Source organism: Puma concolor, chromosome A1 (assembly GCF_028749965.1).
Source record: "Puma concolor isolate L17-30 chromosome A1, mPumCon1.1.hap2, whole genome shotgun sequence".
NCBI classification, from domain to species: Eukaryota; Metazoa; Chordata; class Mammalia; order Carnivora; family Felidae; genus Puma; species Puma concolor.
The window spans coordinates 134,804,449-134,820,522 of NC_141667.1; positions in this window are offsets into that span (position 1 = coordinate 134,804,449).

Sequence of the window (16,074 nt, forward strand, 5' to 3'; positions counted from 1 at the left end):
GAGAAGGAGACAGAGGATCCGAAGCAGGGTCCTTGTGTCAGCACAGAGCCAGATGTGGGGCTCAAACTCTTGAACCACGAGATCATGACCTGAGCTGAATTCAGACGCTTAACTGAGCCACATAGGCTACCCAGGAGTCTGATAGGGACTTTTAAAAGGCCTTCTCTTCTACTAAGCTAAAATGAAACTATGTACCTAAAGAGAAAGAAAAATATTCTGAAGCCCTTGTGGAAGGATTTACTCAAACATTCCAAAGACACAAACTCTAAATGTAGAACATAAGAATCTTTATTTCCATCTTAATTAAAGATCTCTGTATGTTGATGTAAAGGATAATACATGTATATGTATATGTATGTGTGTGCATAATGGATATAAAAATGTTGCATGTTTGTGGAAAAGTAAGCTTGGGAAAATAATTTCAAGTGTGGCTAAGAGTGGAATGGATTTATATACATTTTTTTAAATGAGGTTTTTATTAAATGTTTGTTTTGAGAGAAAGGTTTTCCACAAACCTCACAAGTGGGGGAGGGGCAGAGAGAGAGAGAGAGAGAGAGAGAGAGAGAGAGAAGAGAGAGAGAGAATCCCAAGCAGGCTCCATGCACTGTCAGCACAGAGCCTGACTTGGGGCTCAAACCCAGGAACCATGAGATATTGACCTGAGTAGAAATCAAGAGTTGAATGCTTAACCAACTGAGCCACCAAGACGCTCCTAAAAGATGAGTTTAAACACCAGAAGTATACAGGTACAAAGTTAGGATTTGGTTTTAACTCTGTAAAAAAGACCAAGTGTTCTTTGTTACTGGTCTGCTCTTAAGAAATTACAAACAGAGCTTTTGTTTTTTTACCTTTTAAGTTACCAGCCTAGGACAGCAAACATTTTGTGTATTACCAAAATAATTTGCTATGCATCATGTTGTCGTTATCAAGTCTTTGATTACTGAAGAAAACCTAGTGTTCCCAATATTAAAAGAGCTAGGTTTTCTTTACAGCTATATAACCTTCTCTATTTGCCTTTAACATCTTATATTGTCCCTTTGGTTAAATAGGTAATCAAGTATTATTCCATAATGATCTGTGATCCTATTTAATCAAGTATTCAAACCCTTTGACATTTTGTCAAAATTAAATTCTAAATGAATTCTTTGTCCCACAAACTAACTGAAATTTCCCAGTATCCCTGGAAAATCTCAAAGAATTTGTCTCTCACCTTGAAAAAGAGAACTGTTAAACTAATTAGGCCTATTTGGTTTGCTAAGTTACATGGGAAGCATTGTCAAATAAGACGATAAATGTTCTTGGGTTGTGTGTGGATGTATGGTACTAACGTAGGTATTCCATAAATTGTTTGAAGTTTCCAGAAATTTGTCAGTACTTTCATTGTCCAATTATATGCTACAGAAATAATTGCATTTCCTTATCAAATAAACTCTCATCAGATCTTTTGCCATCAGCATTTTAAGTCTTTTGTCATTTATAGTTACTATCCTATTCTGATGATTTTTGGTAAACGTGAGAATCATGGGAAGCACCCTCCCAGTACTCTTGACCACTGACCCTCCTGCCAAATCACAAGGTGTCAGTACCGGAGTGCACATCATATAACCAAGCAAGGCTCCACCTGACATCTGTTCCTGTGCAAACACTGAGAACTCCAAATAAAATTGACAAGAAAGAGAGGTAGCGAACATCCAGATAGACCACTTCCTCCCAAGAAGGCAGAGCAGATCAAGAACACTTTTCTCTATTCCTCCTTTGCTCTCTGACAATTCTTTTCCTCATTGATCCTCCAGGAGGATCTTTAGGATTCTTTTGTCGACTTTTTTCCTTGCTCTGGTCTGGAAAGAATGCTACTGTTGTCATATCTCTCAGGCAACGGGGGCAGTCAACCCTCCGAAGGATTGTGGTATGTGCCACAATGCTGGTGATCCTGTAGTTCTACCCATCACACACTTCTCCCGGATTTCCAATGCCTCAGTTTTTCTGGAACAAACTCAGCTTGCTCTCTCTCATGTCAGGCTCCCTAACCCTCGGTGTCTATTTCCGTATCTCCAGGAACAGCCTCAACCTTGGGAACCTTACACCTAGGCTCTACACAAAGAAAGGACACAAGGCAATGGTAACCAGAATAAAACTTCCTGTATGGTCTGCAGACCCTTCCTTATATTTTACCGGCTTTCATAGCTGTCATGTTTCCAGTCCCAATCCACTTATTAAATCCAAAGTAGCAGGAGACCTTCTTAATTCAAAATTTTCTTCTTTTGGCAAATCCCTAGTCCTCTGGATAAAAGTAAGCACAAATGAGGCTATGATCAGGAACATCTCAACTCTGAAAGATATTGCAGACTCTGCTGCCGAAGCAACAGCTGCCTGATGAAAGTCCCTTAACCCTCTGGCCAAAGTTGTTCTTGAGAATAAGATAGTCCTTGATTATCTTTTAGCTGAACGAGGAGGTGTTTGCAGTATGGTCAACACCATGTGCTGCACTTGGATGGAACCTTCTGGAGAAGTTGAGACTCAGCTACATAGGATCACTGAACAAGTCACTCGCCTTAAGAAAGAGACTCCTTCAGGGGCACCTGGGTGGCCTAGTCAGTTAAGCTTCCGACTTCAGCTCAGATCACGATCTCACAGGTCATGGGTTTGAGCCCTGTGTTGGGTTTTGTGCTGATAGCTCAGAGCCTGGAGCCTGCTTCCGATTCTGTGTCTCCCACTCTCTGCCCCTCCACAGCTCACGCTCTGTCTCTCTCTCTCTCTCAAAAATAAACGTTAAAACATTTTTTTGAATAAAATAAAAAAAGAAAGAAAGTGACTCCTTCAATGGGCCCTTTCTTTGACATATTTGATTCTGATTAGTTTGGGTTTGGGGGTCCATGGCTCCAAATTGACCCTGGGAATTGGGAATTATCCTGTTTATCCTAATTGCAGCAGTCTCCCTGGCACACTGTTTTCTCAAAAGCTTTAAATGCATGTTCGCAGCTGCTAACTATGAAGCAAATGATCTCCCTAAGAGTAGAATGTCAGAAAAGCAGCAAAGAACTTAAAGAATGTGAACCTGATGCTGTGACCTGTGAATGCTGCAGAGAGATCCAGCAAAAAACTGCAATAACTCTATAGCAGTAGGTGAGAGTAGGACTTCTCTCTTAAAAAAATTTTTTTATCACATCAGTTAGGTTGAGAGTGTGATCAAAAGATGGAATTCTTAAAAACAAGACAACAGTCCCAAAATGAAGTCGCTCATGCTAAGCCCCATGTCACCAAACTGACATTTAACTTAATTATCGTTTTGGCGCTTCCAAAAATGGAATCTTAAACCAGTCAATCAGGAATCACCCAATGGGCACTGCTTACGTAATCTGCCTGATAGACCTCTGTGGTCCTCTGAAGGAAAGTCACCATGGAGTAAGCACCCTGCTTTTTACCTCTTCTAACTTCCCGGTTCATGTTCCCTTCTGCCTATAAAAGTCTGATTTGGGATACTGCCTAATTTAAATTGATTTTTGCTCAAATAAACTCTTAAAAATGCTAATACATCTCAGTTTATCTTTGAACAGTTCCAACAACAACAACAACAACAACAACAACAACAACAAAACCCAGTTAGTTGTAAATTCTACCACCGAGAGAATAAAGTGTTCTGTAATAAAAAACCAGAAGGAACCACTGCAGTTCAAAGTGTACTTGGTATATTTGCACATATCTATATGGATAAATCTTAGAAACATAATGTTTAAAAATAAATGTATGAATAGTATGTTCAGCTTGTAATTTATATAAAGTTTAAAAATACAAAGTAATGGTATCATACATATGCATGCACTTGTGTATACATGGTAAAAGTTTAAAAATTTGAATGGAAAGGCCACAGACCAAATCATGATAAAAATTACTTGTGAGAAGACAAGCAAGAGAATGAGATTATGAAGTGAGAAAAAGGATTCCAATGTTTTAGTATTTTTATTTATTTAAAAAAAATATTGAACAAAACCAAAAGAAAGGAAGGAATTGTGTACAGGGCCAATCTGTTTCCTTCTTCCCTTATATCTATAGAAAATACATCTCTATATTAAAGTGGCACTGTCTAAAAATATGGCTTCTATTATTTACTCTATGCTTTCTAAAATTTTTAACGTTTATTTATTTTTGAGAGAGAGAGAGAGCATGAGCAGGGGAGGGGCAGAGAGAGAGGGAGACACAGAATCCAAAGCAGGGTCTAGACTTGAGCTGTAGAACAGAGCCTGGTGCAGGGCTCGAACTCATGAACCGCGAGATCATGACCTGAGCCAAAGTTGGACACTTAACCGACTGAGCCACACAGTCACCCCTATTCTATGTATTCTAATAAGCAAAATAAAATACCATTGTTGCTTTTTTTTTTTATTTTTTAGAGAAAGATAGCATGAGTTGGGGAGAGGGGCAGAGAGAGAGAGAGAGAGAATCCTAAGAAGGCTCCTCACTGAGTGCGGAGCCTGACACGGTGCTCGATCCCATAAGCCTGGGATCATGACCTGAGCTGATATTAAGAGTTGGATGCTCAAACGACTGAACCACCTAGGTGCTCCAGTAAAATATTATCTTAATAGAAGTTACATTTCATGTTCAATTTGTTTCTAAGAATTTCTGAATGTTTGATTTTATTTTAAGAATTTCGAAGTAGATTATGTCTTCAAAAGCCAAAATACCTAAAGAAATCAAATGTGGCCTAAAATGGTATCATGCTAGAATTGCTTGACATGTAATATTTCAAAAGTGAGACACATTGGTAAATAGTCTCAACAGACTGCCTTCAATGGGACAACTCCTGCCCCACATAAAGTGGTAAGATCTTGTGTTAAGATCTTCTGGAAGTCACACAAATTTCTTAAACAGCTTTGTGTTGATAGGAGTTCAGGACCAGAGCTCTACCTCGAGGCAAAAGTGATTGAACCACTTTTGCCCACTAGTATCACATGAACTATGGGCCAGGGAACACTGCATACTGTTTCTCATGCTATGCTCCCCTTAGGGAAATAGGAGTTATTTTGTGCTTTCCCCCATGTGTTATAGAATAGCCATGTTTGTCCTTTAATCCCAGGCTGCCAGAATATGAAAATTAGAGTAAGAATTGATTGAGAGGAACACACCTCATTTAACTTTAGGATTTCTCCTTTTGGATAAGAGGTGAATACATGTTTTATATTATTAAGTTTTGAGAATTCCTTGTATATTTTGGATAAAAGTTGCTTATTAAATACACATGTTGCAAATGTTTTCAGTCTATAGCTTTCCTTTTCATTCTGGTAACAGTGTTTCTTTTAATCAGATCAGAATGTTTTCACCTTAGTGAAGCCCACATTATGTTGTGGATTGTGCTTTTTAAAAAACTCATCACCAAACACAAAGTCAGCTGGATATTATTCTACACTGTCTTCTACTTTTGCAGCTTACATGTAGGTCTGTGATCTATTTTGAGTTCACATATGTGAAATGTGTAAAGATCTATCTGTAGATATTTTTATGTTTATTTATTTTTGAGAGAGAAGGAGAGAGCTTGAGAGGTGGAGGGGCAGAGAGAAGGAGACAGAGAATTGAAGCAGTCTCCAGGCTCCAAGCTGTCAGCACAGAGCCCGACACAGGGCTCGAACCAACCAACCGTGAGATCATGACCTGAGCTTAAGTTGGACACTTAAGCCACTGAGCCTCCCAGGTGCCCCTAGATTTTTTTTATGTGGATAGTCAAGTGTTCTACATCACTGTTGAAAGACTATCTTTGCTCCTTTGTCAAAGATCAGTTGAATACATTTCTGGGACTCTATCAATGGGCTCTCTGTTCTATTTACATATTTGACATTTCTGTCTCCAATACTACAGGCACTGTTTTGATTACTGTAGTTTTGTAGTAAGTCTTGAAGTTTAGTGAGACCCCTAAAGTTCATCCACTTTTAGAATTGTGTAGACTATTCTGGATCTCTTGCATTTCTAGATAAACCTTAGAATCATTTTGTCAGTATGCCTGAAATAACTTGCTGGTGTTTTGACAATTATATTTTTGAAGCTATGGATGAAGTTGGGGAAAATGGGTATCTTGACAATATTTAGTCTCCCAATCCATGAACACATAACTCTCCATTTTCTTTGTTTTTTCCCATCAGAATTTTGTAGATTAATACATAGACTTTTGTACATATTTCTTAGATGGATTTATACTTGGACTTTTTTTCTCTTTCTTTCTTTCTTTCTTTCTTTCTTTCTTTCTTTCTTTCTTTCCTTCTTTCTTTCTTAGTAGTAATGAAATGGTATTGTGGATTTCATATCAACTTCCAATTGTTCATTGCTAGTGTATAGGAAAGCAATTTACTTTTTTTATATTCACCTTGCATTCTGCAACCCTACTATAATTGCTTATTCGTTTCAGGACTTTTTCTTGATTCTTTGGAATTTTCCAGATAGATAATTCTATCATCTGTGAACTAAGACAGTTTTAAGTCTTCCTTTATAATATGCATGCCTTTTGTTTTATCTTCTTATTTCAGTACATTATTGAACTGGAGTGGTGAGAGGGGACATCCTGTGTTTTCCTCACTCAGAAGGGGAAAACATCAAGTTTCTCACCATTTAATCATGATATTAGCTATAGTTTTTTCTAGGTCTTCTTTATCAAGTTGAGAAAATTTTCCTGCCCTCCTAGTTTGCTGAAGTTGTTATGATGAATGCGTGGTGGATTTTGTCAAATGGGCTTTCTTGATCAATTGATATTATCATATGATGTTTCTTCTTTAGACTATTGATGTGATGGATTGTGTCAATTGACTTTTAAATGTTGAACCACCCTTAACACCTGGAATTAATCTCACTTGGTCATAGTGTATAATTTTTTTATATAAATACTTTGATCCAATTTGGCAATATGTTTTTGAGCATTTTTGCACTTATGTTCACGGGAGATATTGGTCTGAATTTTCCTTTCTTATAATGTTTTTGGTTCGGATGTTAGGTTAATACTGACCTCATAAAATGAGTTTGGAAGTAATATCTGTGCTCCAACTTTCTGGAACAGATTGTAGACAACTGGTATCATTTATTTATTACACATTTGTTAGAATTCAGCATTGAACCCATCTGGACTTTGTTCTTTCTGTTTTGGAAGGTTATTAATTATTGATTCAATTTCTTTAATAGATATAAGCCTGTTCACATTATCTAATTCTCCTTGTGTGACTTCTTTAGTTAGTGTCTTTTAAGGAATCGGTCCATTTTATGTAAGTTTTCAAATTTGTGGCATAGAATTATTCATGATATATTTTCATTATCTTTTTATTGTCCATAGAATGAGAAGATCTGACCCCTAGCATTTAAATATTACTAAGCTTGTCTTCTCTCTTTTTTCTTGGTTAGCTTAGGTAGAGGTTCATTAATTTTATTGATCTTTTCAAAGAACCAGCTTTTGGTTTCATTGGTTTTTCTCTATTGATTTTGTTTTCAATTTCATTGATTTCTATTCTAATTTTCATTATTTTTTTCTTCTTCTTGTCTTATGTTTAAGTTGCTCTTTTTTCCTCTAGTTTCCTAAGGTGGAGGCATAATTATAGATTTTACATATTCCTTCTTTTCTAGTGTATGTATTCACTGCTGTGAATTTCTCTCTACGGACTGCTTTTACTCTATTATACACATTTTGATAAATTACATTTTCTTTTTTATTTAGTTAAAAGTCTTTTACAATTTCTCTTGAAAGTTCTTCAACTTGTGTTATTTAGAAACATGTCTAATCTCCAAACACGTTGAGATTTATCAACTAACTTTTTTTATTAATTTCGAATTCTATTGTAATCTGAGAACAAACTTGGAGTGGTTTCTATTCTTTAAACTTGTTAAGGTTATGATTTATGGTCTGTAAAATGGTCTGTTTGGATGAATGTTCTGTGTAAGTTTGAGAAAAATGTATATTGTGGTATTGTTGAGAGATGTGTTCTATAACTGCCAGTTAGATCCAGTGACTTGATGGTGCTCTTCAGTTCAACTATATCCTTACTGATTTCCTAGTTGCTGGAAAGGAAGGGAGTGCAGAAACCTCCAATGGTAATGTGTACTTATCTATATTTCCTTGTAGTCCTATCCGTTTTTGCCCTGCTAACGTGATGGTACGACACAGGAAACGGAAGTGTCCTATAACCTTATGATTAAATCTTATCCTTTGAATGGGCCTAAGTCCGTAGGCCAGATGCTCAGAAATGTTTCGTAGTTTGTTTGTTTGTTTTTTCCTCCTGTCAGATAAGACAGGATAAAGGAAGTTGGGTTGGCTAATTGCCCTTCCCCAGGTCAGATAAGGGTCTGATAAAGTTCTTTCCCATGGACAGTGGGCCTTTGCTATGGGAAACACTATGGGCATATTTCAGAATGGCTGCTTTCCTCTCCTCGTGTTGGGGACATGATAGGATATGTTGGGTGTGGTGGGGGATCTGCAGTTTGAGAACATGGTGGGATTCCTGGAAGTAAAACCCACAAAATTAGGGGGATCCTCCCCCCCACCAATGACTGGGTCCTCATAAGTTTCCGTCTCAGGCTAGGTTCACACTCATCATCCACCAGTTCATCATAATGTTCCATGTAATTTTGAGGAAAATGTGTATTATGCTGTTGTTGGGTGAAATATTCTATAAATGTCAATTAGATCAAGATGAATTGCTACGGAAGTGTTCTTGCCAGTTTATAGCTCCATGGGCTTCTGCTCCAGGTGGTATAAACATGACTGTGATTTTCCGTATTCACCTTGTCTCTCCAGATTTCACAGTGACAGCTTTCCCTGTGATCTCAGTTTTCTTATGGGTCCAAGGAAAGTTATTGGTTTTCAATTTGCACAGCACTTGTTTTCGTTAAAGATGGGGTGGGACACCTGGGTGTCTCAGTGGGTTGAGCATCTGACTCGATTTCAGCTCAGGTCATGATCCCAGGGTCGTGGGATTGAGAGCCCTGAGTCAGTCTCCACACTGAACATGGAGCCTGTTTAAGATTCTTTGTCTCTCTCCCTCTGCCCCTCCCCCTCTCCCCTCTGTTCGCGTGCTTTCTCTCTCTCTCTCTCTCTCAAAAACAAACAAAAATGATGGGAGTATGTACTCCCACGCTCTTTAAATGTCAGAGCTGAAATCCCTGCCTCTTTTATTTTTAAAATCCAAGTCAACTACATTGAAGTGAACTCACTTGTGACTCAGTCAGATTAGGAGGATTATTTTATATTTTCTGTGAGTACAATGGGATTGTTCCAATAATAGGGTAAAACCCGAGGCCTTGAGTCCCTCAGTCAGGAGATCCTGGTAAAGCTGTTGCTTTTTTAGGCTGTATAGGTAAGAGAAGTTAGTGACTGAGAAAATATAGGACAGTGTTTGGGGATTCCATGGGTGGGTCCAAGCAGATACTTCACAGAAGATCTCATGAGATCTGAATAAAAGTAGTGCATTTATGAAGGCATGAAAATGAATTGTTATCCTCCAAAAACAATGATCTCTCAAGAAATATACTTTATTTCCCTTGAGGAGATGAAAAGTGATCAAAACTACTGAGTCTCGCCTGCCTCCTCCTGTGGTAACAACTTCCCCAAGGGAAACCAACACCTTGGGGAACAGGTTAAATGGGCCTCTTTGCCTGTGAGTAGCTATCCTTAATGTCAGCCTCCTGTCCTGTCCAGCTTCTCCTTGATCCTCATAATGAGGAAAGAGACAGTGAGAGAACCCCAGGCTCACTAATATTTCTCTATGAACTTTCTGGGAAGGAAAATAAACAACCTGGGGAGACATATAGAAGAGGAGCTAGACCAGGTGAGAGAACCCACTGTGACCTGCCTCATATTTTAGATCAGAACCCAAACTGTGCTGTCTACGATTCCCCACCCCCTGCAGCTTCTCTTCCAGACCCCGGGTTTATAGATAAACTCACTCCTCCTTTTCTAACAGAAAAGAGCAATCTCCAGGGACTCAAGGGCAGCATCTGCAAAATGAGAACCAGATGGGTGAGTGTCATTTAGTCTCAAGACAGAATAACAAATAGTATCTATCATACTGGATCTACTGAACCTCAAAAATTGTCAATTATGCTGACAGGAAGAAACACAAGGGAAGAAAAGTACTGCAAAGTTTTCCAAAAATTAAAATGCCCAGGTACCCAATGTGTTTTGTGCGGTAAATATAGGGTAGCACGTGTTCTTGATTTTTAGATGTAACACCAAATTTAAAAACAAGGCATCTGGGTGGCTCACTCAGTTTAGCATCGGACTCTTGGATTCGACCTGGGTCATGATCTTGCAGTTCATGGGTTCGAGCCTCGTGTCAGGCTTCGTGCTGACAGCATGGAGCCTGCTGGGATTCTCTCTCTCTCACTCTCTTTGCCCCTCCCCTGCTCATGCTGTGTCTGTCTCTCTCAAACAAATAAACTTAAAAAAAAAAACAGCTTCTACTGAAAAAAAAGTAATAAAGAACTCCTACCACATTAAACACACATATGTATTGTTGTAGAATGCCTCCTGGCATTAAAAATGTGAAAATGTTTACATTTGAGTGCCTTATATTTGTAGAAACACAGTATTTTATGGTCTCTATCAAGTTACATCATTCTAAAATAAAATAAAACATAATAATGAGGGTCTTAACTTTTTTGATGTAAGTGGAACAACTTAATGAAACTGATAAATATTTATACAAATGAAACTTTGACTTAGCCATTGCCCTAACATTCATAATGCATTTAAAAGTTCTCTGAAAATAAGTTACAACCTTGCACATCAAAGATACTTCTAGAAATGAGATTATGAGCTTATCGAACACTAACTGCTACTATGGCAGTAAGTGTATAAATAAAGAGTAAAACTAGTAACATTACCTGGTAAGTCAAGAATAAAACTAGTAACATTACCTGGTAAGTCAGTCCCAGGCACATACTTGAAAAATTAGTCTTTAGACAAAGATATATGAAGTCTTCATGGTTCATGAGAGTAAGGAAGGATGTTTGTAGATTATACATGTGTGCCTACATTGATTTATTGCTTCATAAAGCATTTGACACATATATAACAGGAGAATCAATTCTTGTTTAGATCAGTTTTTAACATACCATCAAATAATTTGGCAAAAACACAGAGACATCTGTACAGAGGATGAAAAATAAATGGCCGGAGGAAAGAAACACAGGAGTAGTGGAATGACTGTTGCTCAAGTATGTTCAAAGAGTCACTGTGTTTCACAGATAAGCCCTGGGAGGTTAAAATGTAGAGTCATTGGAAATAGTTGTAAATAAAGATAAAGTGTCCATATATTCAGATACAGTCTCTATGTTGTAGAATTTTCAGAGTGTAGTATAATGACGTGAGCAGGAAAACCAGACTTCACAGTCAAGTCTCTACAGAGCCCCTTACTTTGCTGTCCATCTCTGTGTAAGGTGAAATGCCTCCCTCCTTTAAACAGAGATAGTGAGGGCGCCTGGGTGGCGCAGTCGGTTAAGCGTCCGACTTCAGCCAGGTCACGATCTCACGGTCTGTGAGTTCGAGCCCCGCGTCGGGCTCTGGGCCGATGGCTCAGAGCCTGGAGCCTGTTTCCGATTCTGTGTCTCCCTCTCTCTCTGCCCCTCCCCCGTTCATGCTCTGTCTCTCTCTGTCCCAAAAAAATAAATAAACGTTAAAAAAAAAAAAATTAAAAAAAATAAAAATAAAAAAATAAACAGAGATAGTGAGTATGCAAGAGTGCTGTTAATCTGCAGGAGGATGGTAGGTGGATAAGTTCTTTGTAGATCCAGGAAGGGGAAGCCAGTCTTCCCAGTAATGAGACACCTTTCCCTGAACTGAAATGCAGTTCCAGAAAGCATTCCATTCTCCTGCCTATTTCTGGCTGCCTATTTCTGGCTGGGTAAGCACCATAGGCCTCTAGGTCTGCTCAGCTCCCCTGTCTCCATATGGTGGAACAGGAAACAAAAGAAGGAGCAATCCAAAGAAAGGGAGGGGCTCCTGGGTGGCTCAGTTGGTTAAGTGTCTGGCTCTTGGTTTCAGCTCAGGTCATGATCTCATGGTTTCATGAGTTTGAGCCCCATGTCAGGCCAAGTGCAGAGTCTGCTGGGGATTCTCTGTCTCCTCGCTCTCTGCCCCTCTCCCACTCGCACTGTCTCTGTCTCTCTCAAAATAAATAAAAATAAACTTTAAAAAAAAGAAAGGAAGGAAGGAAGGAGGCTTTCTGCTTCTGGAGAGGAATGTGTCACTCCTCCTTGCTTATCTTGTTAGATGCAGGCTCTGGCTTGAATCAAGAACCTGTCAATCAATTTATTCACTTATATATTTGCTTATTTTAGTAAAAAAAAATTTATGCCTACTCTGTGCAATGCACCATTTTAGGTCCTGTGAGTCATGTGTAAAAACACTGCATTCGTGTAAAAACACAAGTCCAAGAACACCTTCATCTCATGAGGCCCAACTTAATTACAGGTCTTAATTTTACCAGTGATAGTAAGAGAGTTTGAGAATTTATTACAGTGAAATTTTTAAGAATAAATAAAAAGGGGGCATCTGTATGGCTCACTTGGTTAGGTGTCTGATTCTTGATTTTGGCTCAGATCATGATCTCAAGGTTTGTGGGATCGAGACTCACATTGGGCTCTGTGCTGATAGCGTGGATCCTGTTTGGGATTCTCTCTCTTCCTCTCTCTCTCTGTCTCTCCCTGGCTTGTGCTCTCTCTCTCACTCTCAAAGAAATAAACTTAAAAAAAAAAAAAAGGAAACACTGCTGGCCATCTACATTTCAGATGCAAGTAACCAAATTCAACTGAATTGTGTTGGCTAAACCTCATGTGGCACCTGCCTTAAAGTAAAATTAATAAAACCCTTCCTCCAATAACATACACACACACACACACACACACACACACACACACACACACACACACCCCTATTCCAACAAGCACTGATGAGGTTGATTTTCACTGACATTTTCATGGAATAGTGGTTTAAATCCCACATCACAGAGCTAACCTTTCTAAACATCCTCTTCAAAGATCAATGCTGAATGTCTTCCATTTCCCCCTCACATCTTACCTCCATCTTTACCCACCCTGTTCTGTGCCTTAGAAGGCTGAGTTGTGTTGACTCGTATCATTGGGCTCCTTGCCCTGTGGCCAATGGCAAGTTCCAGCAAGAAATACCAGCAGAGTAAGGGACCAAACTCCCCCCATCCCCTAGACATCCCTAAGCCCCCAGGGCTTCTCTAGTTGGCTTCATCCCACATCCCGAGACAGAAAGCTTTTACTGCTTCTTAGGCAGCCCTTTTATCACAGTGTTTGCTGTCTCCAGATTCCTATGATCGGTCCTTGCCTTCAGATCAAGGAGTTATAGTGATGTCTTTTGTTGTGTGTTACTAATCCTATACTACCCCTTATGCTTTCCCTACAGACTGCATACATTTTAATTAATAATCCCTTTATTAACCTCTTTTTAAATTATGCTAATTTGAATATGCCATCTGTTTCCTGCCAGGACTAATGACCAATACAATATCCCTATTTCCCCCGAAGTTCTACTGTCTGAGGTATTTGTCGCATCTCTGTATCTGTCTCAGCCTCTCTCATTCCTCCCACATATGTCTCCTTGCAGACAATGCTCCGTATGCTGATCCTAGTCTGTGTGCGCACGCACACACACCCACACACACACACATACACACACGCACACACACACGGTGCTCATCTACAAGTGTCAGCAAATTAAAGTCTGGTTATTAACTTAAAATGTAACTATTGTCTCTCCCTCAAAACCTGTTTTGGGGAGAGTCAATGCATTTGTCAACAGTGATCTGTTGGTTCAGAAGACTACAATATTTTCTCATGGCACCTAGGGTTACCCACTCATGCTCCACGCAGCCACCAGCTTCCCTTCACAATCCTATTACAGGGTGGAGTATAAGACTGTATCTGAATCTCTCTTAATTCCACTGTCTGGCCCTGCCTGGCTGGGTTCACCAAAGCATCAAGAAATACAACAATGGTGAAAGTATACCTCCAACGCAGACACACTCAATAGCATCCAGATTCAAGGAAGAGGAGGAGAGCAGAGTTTTGAGTCAGGTTTCCTGTCCCACTTGTGTTTGCTTTAGCATCTCTCTGATGTTCCCAACCCACATCTAGAAGCAGCATCAAAAGAACATCTTCCTTCAGATTTCTGAGTCCTGAAAATGTAGACCAGTGCACTCTGTCCTGAAATGTAATGCAGCCTCATGCTAACTTCTTGCAGTAACCAAAATAAACAATACAACGTTTCAAACTCCCGAAATCCGGAAAGGCCCTCAGCTTAATTGTGAATACTTCCTATCTATATGTCCTTCTCTCCTAGATGTATCTTCTTTATGAATATCAAGGGCTCAAAAATATCAAATTGGCGGTGTGGGTCTCTGGCAGGGGCCCTGGACTGTCTGTGAGGAACCAACTAGTCCCAAGTCTTGGCCATAATCTTGCTCCTCAAGAGGTTTAGATGCACTGCACTGAATCATACCCTCAGGGCCTCCAGCTTCCCTGACACAGCCAGGCGGCCACTGACTGAGACTTCTGTCAACTGGCAAAGACTGCCTGGATTCTATGAGCAATGTTTAGCCATCAGTACTCCCTACACTAACCTGCCCTAGCTGATTCCAGTTTTTGGAACTGTTGCCCAGCACGTTGTTACAAGGCTGGCTGCCAATGTCTCTCAGACTTAAACATATGTGCAGAGTACATCTCCACTTCCTGTTGACAAGCTCCCACAAACTAAACAACAGAATCAAGTCTCTCCCAGCTTTTGCTGGGTTTTCTTCAAGCATTATGGTATAAGCATGGACCTTTATGTGGGTCCTAGAACAGGACACTGTAAACTCCACTTCATTTCTCCACTTCCAAGACTTGCCATCTACATAGCCTTGGAATATTTAACCTTCACTCAGTCATCTGCCCTCCCTGGCACTACACTCCTTGAAAACTAGTCTCCTTTCCAATAGTGGGAGACTGCTATTCTAGCCTGATGCTTTTCTCCACAGTAGTATATTTTAATAGAGGATGCCTGGTCTGGGTTGCCTTTAGATATTTGTTGATGAATAAATGATTATTAGGAAACTTCCCTAACTTTACTTTGGAGAACTGTTGGAGTATAAGTCCTCAGAACTAAATTCAGAGACTCAGATTCCATTCCTGCTGTTTGCTGGCTGATCCTTTCTGAACATTGGTTTACTCTTCAGACAGTGAGAGCACTGGACTACCCCAGGAAAGGTAAGCAGTCTTCCTTGTGTGTGACATTTCTGTTTGAATAGCAGTGGCCACTCACAGTGTTGTATTGAGAAAGATTTAACCATCAAGTTCAGGCTCTCTGAGAAAGATCAGGGAAGGGAAGGGTCAGCATCTAAGCCTCTCCTGGACTGGATTATTTCTAGATTCATCTTCAAAGCAAAAATATAACAGTACTAAAGATTTCTTCAGTACCTAACCAGCAGCCACTGGTCCACTGGTCCATCAGTAAAAAGGCCTATTAGCTAATAAGCCATCTTGTATGTGGTTGTCTGGAGAACGCAGAGATGTGAGTCAAGGATTCCAGGTAATGCAGTGAGTGGCTTTGTTAGTCACTGTATAATTCCTTCTGGTGAGATCTATTCCCTTGTCAATATTGGTAAGGTATAATCATATCGGTTCTCCAAAGGTAAACATATCATGTGACAACTATGTTATTTGGCATGTCAGAAATGAATATGAATTGAATATGAATTGAAAATGAATATGAGGAAATAAACTGATTTCCTCAACTGCTGTTCAAAATGCAAATTATACTTTTATCCTTGGAGTTACAGAGATTGATATCTGCAAAAGAATTGTGTGTAGGTTTAAATATACTTGTTCTTTTGTGTTTACAGTAAAACACCAACCCCACGGTGACCACTTCTTAATTTTTGTCCTTTTATTTTTTTCTGTCAGTAACACATATGTACAATATGTGAAATATTTTACCCTAGGCTGTAAAGGGTAAGGGTGTAACTAACATTTCCTTTTCGGTCTGAAAATTTACAGGAATGCACGAGCACATCTGTATGGAATTAGCAGATCTGATTCTATAGA